This window comes from Gigantopelta aegis, chromosome 4 (genome assembly GCF_016097555.1).
Source record: "Gigantopelta aegis isolate Gae_Host chromosome 4, Gae_host_genome, whole genome shotgun sequence".
Taxonomy (NCBI): Eukaryota; Metazoa; Mollusca; class Gastropoda; order Neomphalida; family Peltospiridae; genus Gigantopelta; species Gigantopelta aegis.
In genome coordinates, this window is record NC_054702.1 from 66352493 (window position 1) to 66367395 (window position 14903).

General features: G+C 38.2%; 1 long non-coding RNA gene across 1 annotated transcript; it reads right to left on the reverse strand.

The window, feature by feature from the left end:
• Nucleotides 1–749: 749 nt before the first annotated feature.
• LOC121370962 lies at nucleotides 750–13532 on the reverse strand. Its single transcript, XR_005957759.1, has 3 exons — nucleotides 13372–13532; nucleotides 1476–1644; nucleotides 750–902 (listed from the first exon to the last, which is right to left on the reverse strand). It is a non-coding gene; the product is annotated as an uncharacterized LOC121370962 (long non-coding RNA).
• Between the last annotated feature and the right edge of the window lie 1371 nt (nucleotides 13533–14903).

Below are 14903 nucleotides of genomic sequence, written 5' to 3' on the forward strand. Positions count from 1 at the left end.
CAGATACTGAGAAAGGAAACCCACTGTCGCCACTTCATGGGCTACTCTTTTCGATTAGCAGCAAGGGATCTTTTATATGCACCATCCCACAGACATGATAGTACATACCACGGCCTTTGTTACATCAGTTGTGGAGCACAGGCTGGAATGAGAAATAGCCCAATGGGTCCAGCGACGGGGATCGATCTTAGACCGACCGCGCATCAAGCGAATGCTTTACCACTGGGCTACGTCCCGCCCCTCCTTGAAAAAGTTAAAGTTTGTTTTGTTTAACGACACAATTTACGTGCCCATATTCTACTTAGGTTCAGGCACGTCCATCACAAGCCCAGTGTGATAATTAAGCAAAATTGGGGGGGGGGGGGGGGGGATTTTGAAGCAACTATTCAAAAGAAAATTTTATGGCAATTATAAAATATTATTTATTTAGACGCAGAATAAGGCATTCCAAAGAAATTTTTTTAAAACATTTAATCTAATAATATTACTATATTTTTTTAATTATTTGCCCTGGAGGATTCGGATCAGAAAAGTTTTGTGCCTTGCGTCACAGAAAAAAGTTTAACAAAACTACTAGAACATACAGATTTATTATCATTGAATGTCAATCATTTGGTAATTTGTGCCGTCTAGACTTAAGAGAGAAAACCCGCTACATTTTGCCATTAATAACAAGGGATCTTTTATATACAACTTCACGCAGACAAGATAATACATACCACGGTCTTTGATATAGTAGCCATGGTGCACTGGCTGGAACTAGAAATAGCCCAAATGGATCCACCGACGAGGATCGATCCTAGATCGACCGCGCATGAAGCAAGTGTTTTTAAGACAAGGCTACGTCCCGCCCCTGATGTCTTTCATGTTTTAAGTCATGATTTATAACCAAGCTCTTACTTCTGAATAGGAAGGAAGGAAATGTTTTATTTAACGACGCACTCAACACATTTTATTTACGGTTATATGGCATCAGACATATGATTAAGGACCACACAGAAATTGAGAGAGGAAACCCGCTGTCGCCACTTCATGGGCTACTCTTTTCGATCAGCAGAAAGTATCTTTTATATGCACCACCCCACAGACAGGATAGTACATACCACGGCCTTTGTTTACTTCTGAATAGGGTGTTCAGTGTAAATCTGTAGACACCAATACGGTAGTATATTTTCACTAAACCCAACGAAAGTTTGTCAACTATAATATAATATTGGTGTTTGTACGAAAGGAACAGACGAATAGTGATCTTTGTAGATGGACTAAACACAGCATTATATTATAATTTATGTAAATGAGATTTAGTCTCGTGACTCTGGTCATATCAGTAGCTTACATCATTTAGATATATATCAGTGCCACTTATGTTTTGTTTTTGTTTTTTGTTTTTTACATTTATTATAATATATTTATTTATCTAATGGCTTATTACAGTCAAAGTAAAAACTACCAATTTTTTTTAATATATATCTTACGTTTATGTGACTTTACTTGATTTCAGGTGACGTTAAATTGCTATTGGCTGAACGATTCGACTGGTGTCTGGTGACGTGCTCCGCCGATGTGGTTTCCCTTCGATTGTCGTGTTAATAATTTGACGTCGCAGCAGGTGACAGACGGTTACCGGTTACCGTGACGACAGGTCTGGAACGAAGATAACGAGCGCGATTAGATCTCAGCAACGTAAAAACCGGGAGAAAAATTCACGCATAATAATTAGAAATCAAAGACGGAAAATCGAATTTGTCGCTATCTATCTGTTGCAAATAAGCGCGCGTGCAATCAAGTCGACGTATGGCGGACCGTGTGATCGACCAGTGTGTAATGTCACATATTTGTCCGAGTAACACCTGGGCAAACTACGGGAATATAATCATTTAATTAGTCAATACGGTCGTATTCTCTATAACGGTCTTAGTAATATAATGAAAAACATCCACGTGATTGTTAGTATAACGTACGGGTAGATATTGAATTACGTTACACGTCTTGGGTCCGCGCGTGTAAAGTGTAGTCTAGAGCCCTGCTGCTCAACTTTTTAAAATTTCGTAGCATAGATTTTTTTGTTTACCATGTCCGATGCTTAAGGTACACTCAAATCACATTTTGCTATACTAACCAGGGTTTTTTTTCATTGTCGGGTCTGTATGTTTAAAATCATGTCTATTTAAATATCCGTTTTGTTTTGAGAAGTGAACATAATTACAGAGATTCAGGCAGCTTAGATAGAAAACATCCACTTTATGAAGTTGTTAAGCTGGTTAAATTAGTGTAGTTAGTAGCAGAACAATGCCACACTCTTGAGGTACATACAATCTTGATTAAGTCAAAGTACCATGCATATTTTTACAGAAGTAAGTGAAATCTTATACATTGTATAGATATTTGGCTGTCAGTGTAAACAATTTTCATACATATATATCATGATAAATGACATGTCGATTTATTAGATACAGTATGTGAACTAAATATTCTTGGGAATACATCGTATTGTTTTGATATTTCTGTTCTGCTAAAACACAAAACCTCATGTGTGATATATAATACGTTTATTTTGTTATATAGATTGATCGTGTTAAATTAGTAATTCTAAGTGCAAATTTTCGAGAAAAAAGTATTATTATGCTATTGATAATTGAACTTTAGTCTCGGAAATGATCGTTGGAGTTATTTCACCGTGTGAGTTGCCTTTAAAAACCGATCACGGCACGCACGTGCCTTGCAGTACAAAAAACTCAACCCCCGGTGCACACAAAACACGGGCCTAAAAAGCGAGTAAATTATGAAATGAAAAGGCAATGGACAATCCATAAGGTAAATATGCATATTATTTGAACGACCAGTTTCGTATTGATAAAGACATGTACAATGTGAAATGCGAACCTAATGATCGTCGAGTGACAAGCTCCTAGGCGCGGGGCTTGGCTTTGTTTTGAGTACATTTCATGAAATGTGTTTCGACGGATGTTCCGTTAACAGTGTGCAAACGAGCAGATATGTTTGTAGAAGACTTCGTCCTATCTGAACAACGCTTAGTTCCCTGACAGAGTATTTTACGCAAATGTTTGGACATTTCTTTACACCATTAACAGTTATTACAGAAAATTATACGTGCCCATGAATAAATCAATTATGTAGCTTGCGTGAAAATATTTAACTGTACGACCTAAAGTTGCCGTTTATCTCGATTTTTGTTTTTTAGTTTGGCGCCAAATGAGAGGAGGAGCTTAATGGTATTGATATGTCGAACCAATGAGTTTTGTAAATCTTTTCTTCTTTTATTTTGTCGATTTTTGTAAATCTTTGTAAAAGTTTGAATGTTTAGTAAAAAAGAATTGAGATTTCTTTCGAAGGTGTTACAAATCAACAAAGGGACAAAATCAACTCGGACAACGGCAGCATTGTTGTAACGTGGTCCCAGCGTGATAAACATTCCCTCTGTGGACGGAACCACGACTGGGTTTTGGGAATAAGACGACATTGACATAGTCGTCTAATACAAGCATAAAACTATTTAACCTTGCTTTTCGTCGACTCTCGTGTTTGTACGTGATTTCCTCCACAAACAATCTTGTTTGAAAACGGAATTCCGAGCGTACGCACCAAGGTCTGCTGTCGAAAGCTCTCCAAAAACTCTTTCACTTTTTGAAATTCTAACCCCACCAAAACTTTAACCGACTCTATCTGTCACTTTTCTTATTCTTTTTTTTTTAAATAAGAAAGAAAACCTCAAAAGAACCTCACCAAAATCCCAAACTCCTAAAACAAAGCTAGTACAGTTACGTGTTTTCGGGCCACACGCACCATTTCCCGCCAAGAAATATGTTCTTCTCACACTCCCTACATTGCGGTGCCAATCAATTCTTGTTCGCTTACTTACATCAACTTGTGGTTCGCGGGCTCACCCGAGAACAGCAAATATATATATTTATTCTCGGATCAGTTTGGTAAATTTTCAAACAGGAGACGGTGACAACACTAATATACATTGTACCTAAGCAAAAAGTTCACTTAACTCGGTGGTGTTTGCTCCGAGAAAATCCGTACAGTCAACCGCAACGTGTTTATTTACGAAAAACAGACCGAACAGAAAACAGACCGCACAGAAAACAGACCGCACAGAAAACAGACCTTAGCCGTAGAAAACTGATTTTGTCCTTCACCGACACACTGGGCAGATCTATAAAGTGTTTTACGGATACACTAGCTACAACTTAAATGGATATTCCTGAGTTTGCTGCAATCTTTCAGATAGTATTGACTAACAGAGACTTTTTAACGATTGTAATTACATATTAAATATATTTTTCTGCATAAAATATTAGTGGCTGTATATTAAACGTGTTTCTGATCGTTCTAATATATGTATTAGGTTAAATTTCTTTTTATTTTCTAAAATATATTTTTTTGTTCGTGTGAAATTATATGAAGACAAAATCCAGTTTGGGCTTCTTACAAATATTAAGACGAATAGAAACACATTGAATATATAGACATTGATATTCTAAACAAGAAAATATATTTGATATGTAAGTTTGATCGTAGAGATATTTTATTAGTCGGAAACATCTTACAATGCAGCAAACTCAGGAATGTCCCTTTAAAGTTGTCTTTATTTAAATGTATGTGATAATGATTGAGAAGAATATTTTGCAATGTCTTTTTATGCTGTTATGTTTAATGTGGCTACATATTATTATACACTGTAATATGGAAATTTTAAAATTATCCCATGACAAAAAATATTTTATATTACAGCCCAGATACAATATTTAATTACTAAAATAACTGAAATAATGCAATAAGTGCAAATCGAGTATTTAAAGCAAACCACGTGTTTTTCTTTTATATAACTATCACAAAATATATTGACTTTATTTTTTAAATGGAAACGTCCAGTTGTATTTAAAGTTTCCATCATGGTTAAACAAACCATTGGGTAGGTGGTCATTAAAAGTATGGTTTACGGTTACCTTCTTTTAAAAATGTAATCTAGTTGCAACAAACAATATATTAACATGTTTAAATAGATGCCCATAATGCAATATTTACTCTAAATTAAATACATGTATTTGACTTACAAAAAACAAGAAATAGCTGTTAAATAAGACCCATCAAATTTTTTTTATTTACTATTTACATGCACATTGAGTTCAACGTTGGTTTTGAAATTTTATCATAAGCTTTGGTTACGTTTACTAATGTTTTATCAGCCAGACCCTCCCTGTACCATACCGAAAACCTAAAAATAAAGTAACATGCCAGTATCGCACAATGTTTTCAAACACCAAACAGCACTCGCTTCTATTTCAGTGTCGTTTTATTCTAGACGAAGCATTAAATATCTAACCCACGAAATAATGAAGAATCAACGTAACACCTGCTATCAAATGCAGACATCAAACCAAATCAGTTCAAAGAAAACAGAATTCGAGTGGAGAAATATTCGAGACAGTAAAAAACAAATTTGAGAAGACAGTGTCAGTTGAACACAAGATTTTTACTTGTGTCAGACGAAATCTAAAACCAGCGACGGCTCGCTGTATTGTTGTTGTCTTCTAAATGTTTATCAACAAACAAAATGGTAAACAACACAAAACTACTAGGTATTTGTAAAATCAATTGCAGCAAAGTGTTACTGTAGATTTGATGGATAACGAAAACAGTTTTATAGCACTGAATGTTTTTTGTTTTGTTTGCTGAATGCTAATGTTTAATGATATGGGAAAATAAAGAAGATAGCAAAATATATTTTAAAAGTAAATACAAACTATTAAATGCGTTATTTCGGGGGTGTTTTCGTGGTGTTTGTTATTGTTTAAATAATAAAATTAAAATAAAATATGACACCTCCACAAAAAGAAGAAAATCCACCAAAACAAAAAAACCCAACACCACCACCAAAAAACCGAAGAAACACACAAACAAACTAAACAAAAACAATAAAAACATGCCACAACTATTCTCCTGCTTCTGCATATAAACAAACACAGGCGCGGGTGCAGGAAATTTAGCAGGGAGGGTCCAGACTGTGGCGCGCGACGTTTGGAGGGGTGGGGGTGGAAAATATATTGAAAAAAAGATAACGTTTGCTGACCCCCGCTCCTGGATAAATATAGTTGAAAGAAGAAAAAAGGGTTAATACACACACACACACACACACACACACACACACACACACAGAGAGAGAGAGAGAGAGAGAGAGAGAGAGAGAGAGAGAGAGAGAGAGAGAGAGAGAGAGAGAGAGAGAGAGAGAGAGAGAGAGAGAGTGAGAGAGAGAGAGAGAGACATACATACAGACAGACAGACACAGAGAAACAAAGACAGAGAACAGAAAAAGGATAGATATACAGAGAAAGATATGTAGAAGGGGCAGGGAGAGAGAGGGAAGGGAGGAAGAGAAAGATATACACAGAGATAGAGAGAGAGAGAGAGAGAGAGAGAGAGAGAGAGAGAGAGAGAGAGAGAGAGAGAGAGAGAGAGAGAGAGAGAGAGAGAGAGAGAGAGAGACGATAAGAAGAAAACTACGAAGAGAAAAGGGCAAAGCAGTCAGTAACCTATAGCCTGTTTAGAACTAAGTATGTCCAGAACAGAATAGTACATCTATTGCTCCCACTCAGAGTTTTGTTGAGTGTCCAGGTACTCGACTGTTGCCGAGCGATCGGAGCGTGATCAACAATTCTGTAGGACCCGGAATTATTAAACTAGGTGTGTGCCGGTATCCGGCGTAACGTTAATTAGGAGCCGAGTACTCGGCGTGTCACGAACCCGCACGTGTTGTTTTGCGCCAAGTACCCCGAGCAGAGACGAAACGTGGAGAGAACCGTGCAGAACAGGGTGGACACGAGTTGCCCAATGAAAATTTCACTTCCCCGGAATTTCAGATCAATTTGTTGTTGGCGACCCGCCCAAAAAGGTCATCCAAGTTCGTGACCGGGTCTCGTGACGTCATTAATTAGAAACTGTATTGTATCAAAATTCTCGGCTACCTACCCGGTAATAGGTATTCGTTTTAGCTGGGGATTGGAGCCAAAATGAACTATGACGTCGACAACTGATTCTACCTGTCTAATTATATTGTCACAGCATCATTAAACTATTATATGTTCTAATCTAGGCAAGCAACACTTCGTTTTATTTTCACCTACATTCAGATTTTTCAAATGCTAAAAACATGACTTATGCCATAGAACCACGAAAATAAGTATAACGAAATGAAATGAGCCCATACAGAAATGTTAAAACAACACAATTATACGATGGTTATTAAAACATGAAACTGGAAAAATTGGTGGATTAATATAGCCACAAGAATAATATACTTTCTTAAAGAGGGATGGAACTTTAATCCACCTTCCCCAACAGTCAAGGAACATTTCCCCCCCATTTTTATTCAAGTTTCTTGAACGAATCATTATGTCCTCACACAAGATTCTTATTGTGTCAGCCATAGATGTCCGACTTTCGAGTTTATTTGCTTCATCCGAGTTTGCTACAGTTAAAATTAAAGTTTGTTTTGTTTAACGACACCACTAGATTAATTGATTAATTAATCATCGGCAACTGTGTGACAAAACATTTTGTAATTTTAACCCGTAGTCCTCAGAGAAAACCCGCTACATTTTCCCCATTAACAGCAAAGAATTTTTATATGCACTTTCATACAGACAGGGCAGCACATACCACGGGCTTATGCAAATTTCACATATTAATATAGTACACCTTACAGCAAGGTTTTACAAAGCGATAGATTCAACGGATGGGCATTTCGTTAAAAATTTCATACGCCCCATCTCCCAAATAGCCGCCTGCTTCAAACTCAGTTCCACTGTTTTCGTAATGTCAGTTTAAATGTTGCACATATATATTTGTTTTATTGTACATATGTCTATTTTTATATTTTATTGTATGTAGTATACATATCTTACAGAGCGCGTAGGGCATTTCCTTGAAAACTTCATACGCCCCATCTCCCAAATAGCTACCTGCTTGAAACTCAAATCCACTGTTTTCATAATGTCAATTTAAATGTTACATATCTTTCTTTTATTGTACATATGTCTATTTTATAAGAACAGTAAGTTAACCGACGCGCTATGTTTGCCAGTTGGTAAGTGTTTCATGTTGTCCACTGTTCATATTTACAGGTGTTGCAACGATCAAGTCTCAACAAATATATTATGATCTAGGTCTATTGAATCAGTGTAGCTGTACATATTTGTGTGTTGCCACAGTAAATAGGTCTGTAACATGGGACGTCGGCCACACCACCGCATGACATGTAAATACACATGCCGAGGTTTCAAATTCATACTGTTTTATTTCGTAATACAAATGAAACTTGGTATGTTGAATCACAGCAACGAAGAGTACACACGTGTGTAGAAATGTACGTTTTGTCCACTCTCTGTCTGTCGGGGTAAGGGTTACAGTTCATACAGCTTTAACCAACATCGCAGATAGGATCGGCACACATGGCAAATATATACTACACACAATTTAATCTTAATGATTCAATGTGTAGATGACTTCTGTGTTGTGTATTCAAGGATGAAATGAGAATAAATGTTCGTCCAGCCACCCATCATCCATCCATCTATCCATCCGTTCATCCAGCCATCTGCTCATCCGTCCATCCATCCATCCAGCCATCCATCCGCTCATCCATCCATCCATCCATCCACCCATCCATCCATCCTTTATTCACCCACCCACCCGTCCGTCCGTCCATCCAATCATCCATCCGCTCATCCATCCGTTCATCCATCCATCCATCCAACTACTCATCCATCCATCCATCCATTCATCCATTCATTCATCCATCTGTCCATCCACTCATCCGCTCATCCACGCATTAATCAATCCATCCATCCGTCCGTCCGTCCGTCCGTGAATCCATCCATCCATCCATGTATCTGGATTAAAAATCCCATGCCTCGACTGGGATCCGAACCCAGTACCTACCAGCCTGTAGATCGATGGCCTAACCACGACGCCATCGAGGCCGGTTTGATCAATGAAAGATGATGGGTGACACCGACTGACTCTTTGGGTTTTATCTTTATACGTTTGCTCTAATAGTTTAATTAAAATAAATAAAGTAATGCTTAACGATACCTCGAACAATTTAATTTCTACACTTACTCTAGAATAGTAGAGAGATAGGAAACCAGCTTCTGGTACCAAATAGCAAAAAAAAAACCCAACAACAACAACAAACAAAACCAACCCCAAAACAAACCCCCCAACCCCCCCCCCCCACACCCCCCCCTCGGACCTTTTATATGCAATTTGTACAGGCAGGACAGAACATACCATGGTCTTTGATATGCCAGTCGTGAGGCACTGATTGGGACGGGAAAAGAACCCGACGGGCCTAGCTTTGACGGTGGATCCTATGGCCCATGCTCAACTACGTTCCACTCCAAGCACGGAAAGAATGAAGGTTATTAAGTGTAGTCTGTACATCACAACAGGTACATTATTATGCAATTGCATAGCCAGTCACTTAATTGGTTAGCAAATACAGCATGCTATTTAATTTACGCACCTCACATCCAATTAAGACCGGAGGTCAATCGATACTAGACTGATTTCGTGCCTGATCTGAAGAACGAACATACACACTCTAGCAATCAGGTGCAATTGAAGCTACAGCTACCCATTTAAAGTTTTAAAAAAAAGATAAAGAAATGAAAAAAAAGCACACACAAAAAACGGTGTCCTCCCATTTTGCCTACAACCCACTTTGCCTACACTCAGTTTGCCTACAACCCACTTTGCTTACACTCAGTTTGCCTACAACCCACTTTGCCTACACTCAGTATGAAAAGATGCCATCCCCAGTTAAAAGTGGAGCATTCCATGTATGGTCCCTATGTATAAAAATAACATGACAAAATAATATGACAAACACATATTTTATTATAAAAACGATTAACATTACACAACAAAAACAATTAAACTATAAAATAACCTCACAAATATTGAACAAATATTTTGTACAAAGTTGAACTTTAATCCTATATCAAAGAATCATGAAGGCCATTTCACTTTGATCACATATTAAAGATCACAGTATGGGATCACTGGACTAATACTAATCACCATAAAGAGCACGAAATCACCTTTGTGCAACTAAGCCCCAATTACATTACTTATGTTCATTATAATCTTAATTGTTTATGTAATACAATATTCTTATTTTGGTTTGAGACACAAAATAATAGGGATTGTCCCACTATGAACTGGGGATGTCACTTATTCACACTGTAGGCAAACTGAGTGTAGGCATACTGGGTTGTAGGCAAAATGGTTGTAGGCAAAGTGGGTTGTAGGCAGAATGGGAGGGAACCCCAAAAACCCACCAAACAAAATAAATAAATAAACAAACATAAAAACAACATAAAAAATGAACCAACATTCAGTTAACTTTATTTTAGCGTAAGAAGCCCAAATTATCAATATTTAAAATTAATTATATGTATACATGTACTGTACTGTGTGTGCGAAATTAATGGACATAAATGAATGTGTAAAAATTAAAATATTATACTCAAGCAAGTATTATTAGTTACTAGTTACCGTTAAACTGTTTTTTGATGTTTTCTTTTGAAAAATGTTTGGATTTTGTTACTATTCAGTTACGATGTGCATATGAATTTTTGTTTTATTTACACTAATAAAAGTTGGATTTCTAATTAATTTAGGGGCGAGACGTAGCCCAGTGATAAAGCGTTCGCTTGATGCGCGATCGATCTAGGATCGACCCCCCCCCCCCCCAGTCAGTGGACCCATAGGGCTATTTCTTGTTCCAGCCAGTGCTCCACAACAGGTGTAACAAAGGCTGTGGTATGTACTATGTTGTCTTTGGAATGATGCATATAAAATATCCCTTGCTGCTAATCGAAAAGAGTAGCCCATGAAGTGGCGACAGCGGGTTTCCTCTCTCGGTGTCTTTGTGGTCCTTAACCACACGTCTGACGCCATATAACCGTAAATAAAATGTAATAAATGCGTCGTTATATAAAACAGTTCCTTCTTTCTAATTAATTTAATTAATAACTAAAAATTAAAACACAAAATATATTAATAGTAGAGTTTCTTTCGTTACTTCCTTTTTTCTTCTTCTTTTTATAAGAATATTACAATTCTTAAGCGATTATGTGTATGTCATGTGACAGTATAATTGGTTGTTGCAAAATGCTGAGAGATGTCTTAATATAATATAGACTTTATTTAACCTTTTGGCCAAGCACAAAAACCGCTTATTTTTAGATGGTAATATAATAAAATATGATTAAGTAAACTACCAACAAAATGAGCTAATTAACTGATCAATTAATTTACCTAGAGAAATCACTATTTGGAACATGCTCAGAATGATGACATTGTTGCCCGACGTTACAAACAGCCCTCGTGTGATATTATTCATAGAGCAGTCATTCAAACCAATTGATCATGTACCACTCACAAGTGTTTTAATGGAACTGATAATGTCCCTGGTTGGGAAACTTACTTATCTCAAGAGTTTTCATTTGAAAAACCTGGCCGTGGTCTAATTGCCTACCCCGGCACTCTCAGACGAAGAATGTTTTCAATTAATGGCGTGGTGCGACATTTTTTAACGGTTTTGTTTAGAAATAACACGCGTTTTAGCTGACGCCAATGGTATCATTTGTACGAAGGACGTTCGAATAAAGAAGTCTAATGGGTATACGGGCAATGAAAAAACAAGAACAGTTGGTTAAGGAAAGAAAAAGAAAAAGAAAAAAAAACGCACACCAAGACCTCAAGACCACCATGGTAGAATCGGGTGGATCCGGCGTTCGTGAAACTCCTAATATCTCAGTATTGAGGCGAGCGTGTTCGAGTGAGTGTCACGAACAAACACTCCGTCATTGTCAGAACACTCTCGTGTTGCTGGGATAACAAAGTGAGGATCGGCGGATCCACTCCCAAAGTGAGACCATTTTTATCATGTAGAGTTTTACCCTTGATTGACCGGGTTTTCGGTTCATTCGTCATCACACACGATTCGGTCATTTCAGTCTATTTTCATTCATTTCATTTCAACTTATTTTCGTGCTTATATCCAATTAAGATTCATGCACGCTGTCCTGGGCACACGCACCTCAGCTATCTGGGCTGTCTGCCCAGGACAGTGGGTTAGTTGTTAGTGGTAAGTGTGAGAGAAGAGGGTGTAGTGGTCTTACACCTACCCAATGAATCGTTAAAATTCGCTCTGGGTGAGAGAGCCGGTGCCGGGCTGCGAGCCCAGTACCTACAAGCCTTATGTCCTTCGATGGCTTAACCACGACACCACCAAGGCCGGTATTTCAGTCTAACCTTTGTGCTAATATATATCCAACTAACATTCAAGCACGCTGTCCAGGGCACACATCTAAACTATATCCAACTAACGTTCAAGCACGCTGTCCAGGGCACACATCTAAACTATATCCAACTAACGTTCAAGCACGCTGTCCAGGGCACACATCTAAACTATTTCATTGGTCTGTACAGGAGACGGGAGTTAATGGTTAGTTGTTGGTGGTTAGTGAGGGAGAAATCGTTCTGGGAGGGAGCCCAGTGGCGGGTCCAGCGTGACACCGAGCAGGGGTCACAACGAGACCGAGGAGCTGGCGGATGGTGAAGGGAGTGTTTATTTTATTTTATTATTTTTATTATTGTTACATCAGGCAGAGGGCGGATGCAGGAGTTTTCTAGGGAGAGTTTGCACCTACAGTATTCAAAACTACTCCCCTTTTTTTTGCAATATATTTTTCAAAGAAGCTTGACCCGAACCTCCTAGAAACTTCGTTCGCCAGTGTCTAGACCTACCTAACATAATTTTCTATACACGCCGCTGCTGCCGCCCTGTTAGTGCTTGGGCCAGAGCTGTAATAGGTATCATCTGAGCCGGCAAAATTTCATTTTTTAAACAGCCTAAAGTTAAAACAATTAATGTGATAGACTTTACGTAACACGACTCACTGACAGTGTGAGAGGCCCCCATATAAAATCTTGGCTCCGCCCATGCCTGCGCATCCCACCTCTGACTTCAGCGGACCTAATACCTGTTGGTGTGACCATTGGGCTATTTCTCGTTCCAGCCAGTGCACCACGATTGGTATATTAAAGCCGTGGTACGTGCTATCCTGTCTGTGGGATGGTACATATAAAAAATATAGTGGGTTTCCTCTATGACTGTGTCAAAAATGACCGTATGTTTGACATCCAATAGCCGATGATTAATAAATCAATGTGCTCTAGTAGTGTCGTTAAACAAAACAAACAAAACAAAATCAACGGACCTGATAAACAAACAACCACACAAACAAACGAACGAACAATAACACAAACACTTACCTCCTATATATCCACTCAACACTTGTCGAAATAGCACATTGGTGAACAGTCGTCATTAGGAAGTATTAGATTCATGCACATTTTACATTTATATACAACACAAATATGATTATAAATGTCAAACAGCGATTCTTTTTACACATTTCTGAAGTTAAACTATATTCAGAAGAATGTACGTAGTATCGCGTTGACATCAATAACCATATTAAAATGTCAAAGCATTATTGACGTCACGTCAAAGAAATGTTGACGTCACGTCAAAGAAATGTTGATGTTTTTTTTTATGGTAACGTTTCCGGCAATTTTCGTAACTTAACGGAAAATGTTGAAATACAGATAGTGTACCTGGGTGACCTAGTACGTACACGTGGAATAAACCGGCCTCGGTGGTGTCGTTGTTAAGCCATCGGGCATAATGTTGGTAGGTACAGGGTTCGCATCCCGGTACCGTCTCCCACCCCGGTACCGTCTCCCAACCAGAGTGAAATTTAACGACTCAATAGGTAGGTGTAAGACCACTATTGTAACCCTCTTCTCTCACACTAACCACTAACCACTAACAACTAAACGACTGTCCTGGACAGACAGCCCAGATAGCTGAGATGTGTGCTCATGACAGCGTGCTTGAACCTTAATTGGATATAAGCACGAAAAAAAGTTGAAATGAAATGAAATTAACGTGGAATAAGATCACTATCATGTTACAACTTGCAAGATAGAGGACAACCTTAGATATATATCAATTTACATAAGATTTGTGGTAAAAGATTACAGCAAACAAAACAGAAGTAAAAATATAAGATTCCAGACAAAATCATACGCACGAACGTCATTTCATTGTCACAAAATGTCTCGGGCGGATGCAGGATTTTGCTAGTAATAGCAAAATATCGCTTTTCAAAGGTGCGATGGATCGCGGGATCGATCGTCCTCGATGGACTCATTTTTGTGTGTGTCCAACCCAACCACTGCCCCTCGACTGGTACTCTAAAGGCCATGGTATGTATTTAAAGGATCATGGTTTTCATCTATATCGAGGGCAAGACGTATCCCAGTGGAAAAGCGCTCGCTTGTTGCGTGGTCGGGTTGGGATCGATCCCCGTTAGTGGGCCCATTGGGTTATTTCTCGCTTCAGCCAGTGCACCACGACTGGTACACCAAAGGCCGTGGTATGTACTTAGTACTTATTATTTACTTACTTACTTACTTACTTATTACTGGGATGGCGCATATAAAAGATCCCTTGCTGCTATTCGAAAAGAGTAGCCCATGAAGTGGCGACAGCGGCTTTCCTCTCTCTCTATCTGTGTGGTCCTTAACCATATGTCCGACGCCATATAACCGTAAATAAAATGTGTTGAGTGCGTCGTCATCTACATCGATCGGCGAGTGTCTGTGATTTGTTATACAATATATCATAAAAACGTTGATTCCTAATTTATGTGGTTAATTTGTTGAACATAGACCAATGTACATCATTTATTTTATTGTAATATATATATATAGTCATTGTGCCTATTTGGATAACATTA